The 7,356-nt window shown below is 38.3% G+C and overlaps 1 long non-coding RNA gene across 1 annotated transcript; it reads left to right on the top strand.

Annotated features, from left to right (window-relative positions):
* The first annotated feature begins 355 nt into the window (after positions 1-355).
* Positions 356-4,830, top strand: LOC128381674 (uncharacterized). Its single transcript, XR_008323569.1, has 5 exons — positions 356-391; positions 2,692-2,745; positions 3,951-3,993; positions 4,140-4,165; positions 4,462-4,830. It is a non-coding gene; the product is annotated as an uncharacterized LOC128381674 (long non-coding RNA).
* The last annotated feature ends 2,526 nt before the right edge of the window (positions 4,831-7,356 follow it).

The following is a 7,356-nucleotide window of genomic DNA, read 5'->3' as shown; positions in this document are numbered from 1 at the left end:
GAATGTCTCACTTTTTAATGCTAAACTCATGTGGTTAAAACACACCCTAAGAAATGTGAGGGGCCCTGCATTAGCATCTTTGAGGATGCTCATTGACAGACAGATAATCTTTGAATCAGCAAAGCTTTGAAAGCCACAAAACAGGAAATGGCATTACGTGTACCTATGACAAAAAGACGTGCAGCGCTTCAAGAAGTCAGAGAACTGTTCAGAAACACCACGAGAGATGAGAGCAATACCGACGCGTGGGTGTTTGTCATGTTATATCAGAGCTGTCCTCATCACTGGTGAGTACAACTGATCCATGTGTTGCTGTACATAGTTGGTAATCTTTCTATCCAAATGCAGATGTGATATAATCTGAATATGCTGTAGAAGTGAACTGGACAGGGTGAGTACAGCATGCTGGAGTCTAAAGGTCACCTGTGAAATGTTTTATTCTTATCAATGTGTATGTAGTAAAGCCAATCAGCTCATAAATATATTATTTGTCAGCTCATGCTTTGAGGAAAAGTGTTGTTTTGTACTTGACCAGGGCTGTGAGCTGTCAGACTGTCAATGCTCTGCTCTCTGGACATGTCACGTTATGTAAGAGGTCACACTCTGGTCACTGGAAACTTTATCGCTCCCAACACTCAGGGTGCTTTAAAGTAAAATTACCATAGACTGATAGAGTGCATAACACATAGACAGCCCCATGACTAGTCACAGGTTCTCTGTGTGAAACAACAAACACTGCAGCCATGAAACTTCTGCTTGTGTCTTTCAGCAAGTTACCTAACCTGTCCTGATTCCTGTGGTGAAATGCATTGTTTGTAATTAAATCCTGTAATATGGTGACTGTAGTGCATAGTAAAAGGTCACGGATAAGCAGGCTACTCACTTTCCTCGTTTACTGATTGGCTGCGTTCTGCTGCAGTTGCATTTGATATACAGTCAGTCTCATTTAGGGTCTTGTGTACAATAACAAACCGTGAGGAAGTGCCAAAGAATGTGACTGGTGGTTTCAAAATGTAAGATGGCCACATTCTGAGCATGCATGCTATGTTTCAGCAACACCCTGCTCCACTCTCAGTAACAGACATGCATACCTCACCACTCCACTGTCTTTTGCTCTCTGAACTGCTACAGTGGAGCAGCTGCTGACTTAGTGTCTGGTTCAAGGGTAGTTTGGAAATAGCTCCTCAGCTGGATCTATTGGGGGTCTTCAACTTAAAATCCTGCTCTAGCTCCGAAAGCATGTGTCAGAAAGCAGACATGATGGATGCAGATCTTTTGCAGTGGTACAGTAATGTGTAATACAAGCAGGTGCTTCTAACAAAAGCTACAGCTGTTATTTTCATTAGCTCCTCAGTTATATAAATCCCCCTCCAAAGATGAACTCGAATGGCAGACTCATTCTGGTGGTAATTACTTTGTGTACAGATTAGCATAATTTAGATTTCAACCACATCATTTCCCTAAAAATGTCAGCAAGAATAATGATCAAAGTTTGATTGTGAACATATACATAATTCACATACTACAAGCTATACATTATGTACACTCTTTGATGGACAGTTGGGTTAACAATTTCTGTTGAACCTTCATTTTTCATCCAAAATAAGTAGTTGTGTCTGAATTAACTTTTGAAACTTGTCCAATCACGAATATTGTCAGAGCCAGGTGGACAAGGCTTCTAATCAGACTGGTAGCAACAGCATTACTGAAAGGAATGAATAGGAATGTTGACTAAAACCACAAAAAAATGACACAATTTGCACATTTTGTTACCTGTGGAATATGTTTTAGTTGTTTAGATCACTCTTTACCTATCCAATAATGAAACTAAATTCAGTTTCCAAAGCTTATCATTCAGTTTAATCTATTAAAATTTGTAGTAGTATGCTAAATGTTTTGTATTTCTCTAAATTATGACCTCATTAGATATTTGGACTTTTTTTATGCTTGTGTTTTCTGTTTTCATGTAAGAGCATAAGGGTGCTACATTAAAAATGTTAAGTCTGGCTCTTACTTGTTGTCATCTTACCCAACAGCAGGCACATGTCAAGCTAGGTCTAAAATAAGCATGAACAGTTTGTGTATACATATGTTCGATGTGTAGTTGTGTACATGTATGTGTGTGTGTTTTAAAAAGTACACACCATTGAAGGCTCAATTATTTTTTCTGTCTTAGTGCACTCTTTTAAAGGTTTGGCAATGGAACCAGCCCATACTTTTTATTTAATCACATTACATTGAGAGTGTATTGACAACAATGTAAGTGTGCCTTAGTATAAACCCTATATAGATTTGTCTATTTGTGATATTTATTGTACTACAGATCTTTATCAGATGCAGGAGCCAAGAGGTCAGAGGTTAACCTTTGTTACCACTGTAGGTTTGTTACAGGATAACACATATCTTCAGAAGGGAAAACCTGAAGCTGGGAACACTTGCTACTACCATTAAGTCCTTGAACAAGGCATGAAATCCTGTACTTCTCCTGCAATGTTCAAGAAGTACTCCAGAATAAACTACAGATGTATAAAAGCACATCATGCGTATTTAGTCTTGAATACAGTTGCATCGAGTCATGCAGAACCCTGACAGCTAACTCAGTCTTATCTGAAGTTAACAACATTGTGGTGTCACCTCCTTCCTGTCTCACTAAACGGCCTGTATTCATGCCCTGAAAATAATGTGTTTCAGAGTGCCTACTAATGAGCGTCAGAGGAGATGGAGAAGACTCTGCAGAAAAACTAGGTGGGTTAGCATACAACGCTGATTTTAAGGTAGATTAGAGATGCTTTAGAAAGATTAACATGCAAAATGCAAGAACAACAACAGCATGACTCAAATCCCACTGCTTTCAAGATTTGATGTTTTTTCTTTTCTTGTGTATCTTTCAAATCCCATGAAAAGACCCTTGCCAATTTTGAATTCATCCTTCTAAGAAATCTCGCCTGCATAGCCAAAACATATTCATCTGTGCCATAAGGCTCCATTGTTAGCCAAAAACTGAAGAACACTTCAGCAAGCCAAGCATGTCTCATGTTCTCACATATTCCTTCATTACAATGAACACATACACTCCAACTCTAGTAACAAATACATCATACAGTTATTGTAAATACAAACTCATGATTTACTCCTTACATTTGTGCTAAAAACTACAGTGCCCAGGTTTTTTAAATGGTTTAATTAGCTTTAAAAATAGAAACCATATAAAAATGTATTTAAAGATGTATTTAACCAGTGGGCTCGGGGCAGAGGGTGATAGAGATAGTGGATTCAGAAAGTATGGCAAGGTGGTCTTACTAAACAACAGTTTTTCTTTGGTCTACTAATGGGATTTGTTGACATTAATAAAAATACTATTATTATTATCATTATTATTATTATTATTATTATTAGTTTCAGTTTTCATGCTCATTGAATTGATATCTTTGCTAAATTCTGAAAGCTTCCAACTGTTTGAAACTGGAGTATTTCCAGTCGGTCTTGGCTATAAAGTGAAATAAAAAATGTTTTGTAGGCAGAACTCCTCCAATGGTAATATTTGTGTAGTTCATGGCCATTGTTTTGTCAAACAAGTTTCATGAGAGTGTTGGTTCACACTAACCAGCAGTAACCCCATCAATGGTTCCTAGTGACTCAGGATTCAAATTGCAAACATTGATGATGCAATTTAATTTGTGGAAAGCAGCATGATACCATGACTGACACCGTTATCTTTTGCAGAGTAAACAAGTTGTGAAATCAAAGATCTTCTCTTCCCTCTCCTCCCTCCCTCCAACACTTTCATACAAACACATTCAGCATGTCATGAGGGCTGAACATGAGCTGTCATTCCTGAAACTCATGTTCTGTTCCGTTGCATCTTGTTTGTTTCCATTCCAGAAATTAAATACGCTTTGATCGGAGCAGGGATCGGCCTGTTCTTACTCATTCTGTTTATTATCTTCAAGTACTGCACCATCAGAAAGGAACTCCGTAGCAGCAACTGGACAGGTGAGATCATTGCCCAAAGGGTTGGAGGGTTAGGGTTAGACAATGATACATTCCTCTATTATTTCTCTTAAGATATGACATTGTGCTTTGGTCCTAAACCAACATGGTGATTTATTTAATGTGTCAAACTGTTCTTTCTTACACAGATGGTAGCGCAAAGAGAGCTTCAGAGGTATGATATCAACCTTAAAGGAATGGCTGATAATTATAATATTGTCTGCTACAAACAAACTACATACACAATGTATCTTTCTCTTTTTAGTCATTATTAACTCTTTTTGGGCTCTATACTTTTTATGAATGACACTCATGGAAGACATTAAGATACTGTAGACCTTAAACATGTTGTTAACCCTTTTTGTGAATTTTATGTTCTTGTAGTTCATTAATTAAAGGGAACATACTGGTTTTACATGGTGCAGGTTCCTACAAGCTCAACTAAATGTTCCTCTTGTCTCTCAACCACAGCCCAATATACTCACTTTGAGCAATCTCAGCCAATCAGAACATCCTGTGGCGGCAGTCTCCAATGACATGCAATGTTAAAGGTCAGGCAGAGTGATATTCAGGATGATGTGAACCCTGCAAAAGTGGCATCTCGGTGAAAGGTCAACTGGGCGACCTCACGTTGTCTCCTCACGTTTGGACACACAAACATCAACATACATCTTACCTCTTCTAATTGTTCTAACTGTTCCTTGAGAAAACATGCAGCCTGGTGGTTTTTATACTAAATGTTGTAATAGAACTTGTAATAATGCCAATTTTGTTTGGCTTTGGAGAGTTGTATTGTTTGGTAATGTAATAAAACATGTTCCTGCCATTTAAGAGCCAAAATATATGGTGATTTGTGTTAGAAAACTGTGTTGATCTACTGACCCACATACTGCACAGAGATTATTTAGCACCACTCAGCAGAAAGCCTATAATGACTAATGACTAACTAAGCAGTTAATACATTGTCCACAAGGGGACACTGTGTATCTCCAAGAAAGAAACTACTGGAGACTTCAGTGAGCAGTTTCACATCTGATCACCAGAGGGGCTAGTAAACAATCATTTGTACTTCAACACAAATGACTGATGGAACAGTTAATCACATCTGGATGATGACCAGGGTGTACCATTCCCACGTTTCCATTAACAGTGTTGTTTTCTTTAAATCTACCTCAATCTCAGCTTTGCAAGGACATAAAAGCTTGCAGGATCTCTCTGGGTTCAAACAATATCTTGTTACACTGCTGACAAATGTGTCTGACAGTGTTTAACTGTTTTAAACTGATACCAGAGAGGAAACTTTGACCTGATCTGATAGAGAATGCCAAAAGCTGTTTTTCCCTGTATAGAGCATCAGAACACATATAGAAATATTTACCAGACACTGAATTTAACTTTCACTGAGTGTAAACAAAAATACATAAAAGATCCAAACAATTCCTGGGAAAAAACAATGAAAAGAGTTACCTGATATTACTGATGACATATTCATGTTTCAGTTACAAGGGAAAAGGTACATAGAAGAGCACAAAATAGCATGTAAACTGTTCAGCAGCTGAGCTGTAAATTCGGAACTAAATCAACAACCAAGGGTTAAATTTCAGTTATCTAAGAGATTTCAGTCAGCTATGGTTATGGAATTAAATTTACTTCTTACTCAAAACAGCTAATTCTGAACATTTTTGAATACATAAATTCTATATTAATACTTTTTTTAGATTCAAAATAGCTATGTTTATGTCTCTAGACTAGTCAATGTATTGTAATGCTGCTGGTCCAATTGTCCTGTTGCACTAACTGCAAGCAAAACTACAGCACAACTGCTAAGCTAATGTTACACATTAACCTCAACCTCCATACAACTGTTAATCCTCCACTATCGATATGTTTCTAAATGAACAATGAATCAAATACAGTTATATAATGTAAAGGTTGAAGAATAGTCAGAGAATTGTTTCCCTCAGCTCAACAGAGCCTTTTAGCCACTTTTAGCATCTTGTTTTGATTTTCGGTCCCCCATATTCTGCTCACATTGACCATGTTTTAATTGAAGCCAGCAGCTGTTTTCAGCAAAATAGCTCTGCGTAACCCCCGTACACTTCAGCAACAAATGGAGTCCAGTTAAGCTAGCAGCTAGCCAGTATAGACAGTCAAACCCAGCAAGCTAGCCAAATAATTTTCTCCGAAGTTGTTGTAGACAAAGACAGAGCCAAAATGAGAGTGAATTTGGACTTAGTCAGGCGGTGAGAGACATGTCTGCTGGATGCTTGTCTCTGTGTGTGTGTGTATGTGTGTGGGTGGGGGGGGGGTCCAGTAGTAGCACAAGTAGGAGTTCTTTAGAAGCACTTACTTCTGTAAACTGGTTAGCTGACCAACTCGACCTCTCCTTGGCCTTCATGAAATTAGACAAATGACCATTGCATGCCTGTCAAGTTAAATTGAACTAAATGCATGAGTCACTCTCACAGACCACACACATACGCACGCACACACACACACACACACACACACACACACACACACACACACACACAGAAAAAGACATATGCAGGTATAATGTTACATTTACACACAGATGTAAGAAGTTGTTCATGATCTGTTGTGTCGGTCTCAGGCTCAATGCATGTTGTTGAGTTGGCCACCTTACATAACATCTTCATGGGGTATTGTGTTGTCTTCCCCTAAATAGCCTGAAAAATCAGATAGCATAGAGATAAAAAAAGACTTGTTTTTCACTTTCTTTCCAGTCAGCAGCTGGTAGAGAAAAACAGTATTTTCTAAAAAGCTATAAAATACAACTTTCATTATGCTTTACAGCATTGAGAAAAGAACTGTCAGCAGAAATAATAAGCAGGAAAAATGCATGAGCAAGGATTTCTGCGTTGTTTACAGCACTAATTTGGTGAATCCCTCACCACATTCACACTGAATACTAGAAGTTCAGCCTTGTTTATCAAACTGTCGCCAGTCTAGAGGCACTTATGAGGCCTCGCAGGCTGTCTCTTTCATTATCAGTAAATCAAAAGTGTCACAGACCTCCTAAGTGCTGCCCTCTGAGGTTTGAGAAAAGCCAGCAAAGTGTCCCAAAAACCCCTGAGCTGACAGTATGCTGTACTAAGATTCACTGTGGGACCCTGTTACATGAGACAAGAGATGAAGGGAGATAGATGCACACACACACACACACACACACACACACACACACACACACACACATTCTCTGACACATTAACCATACGTTTCGAGGTCCAATTTTGTAAGCAATCACAACAGTTCTGCACTAGAGGAAACTAAAATTTATAACTTTAAACGCAGAATTAATTTATATAAAATGTTCCTCTCTGTTATTTTGGTGGCCACACACAA

Source organism: Scomber japonicus, chromosome 20 (genome assembly GCF_027409825.1).
Source record: "Scomber japonicus isolate fScoJap1 chromosome 20, fScoJap1.pri, whole genome shotgun sequence".
Classification (NCBI taxonomy): domain Eukaryota; kingdom Metazoa; phylum Chordata; class Actinopteri; order Scombriformes; family Scombridae; genus Scomber; species Scomber japonicus.
The sequence above is the reverse complement of the archived record's forward strand: the minus strand, read 5'-3'. Positions and strand labels throughout refer to the sequence as shown.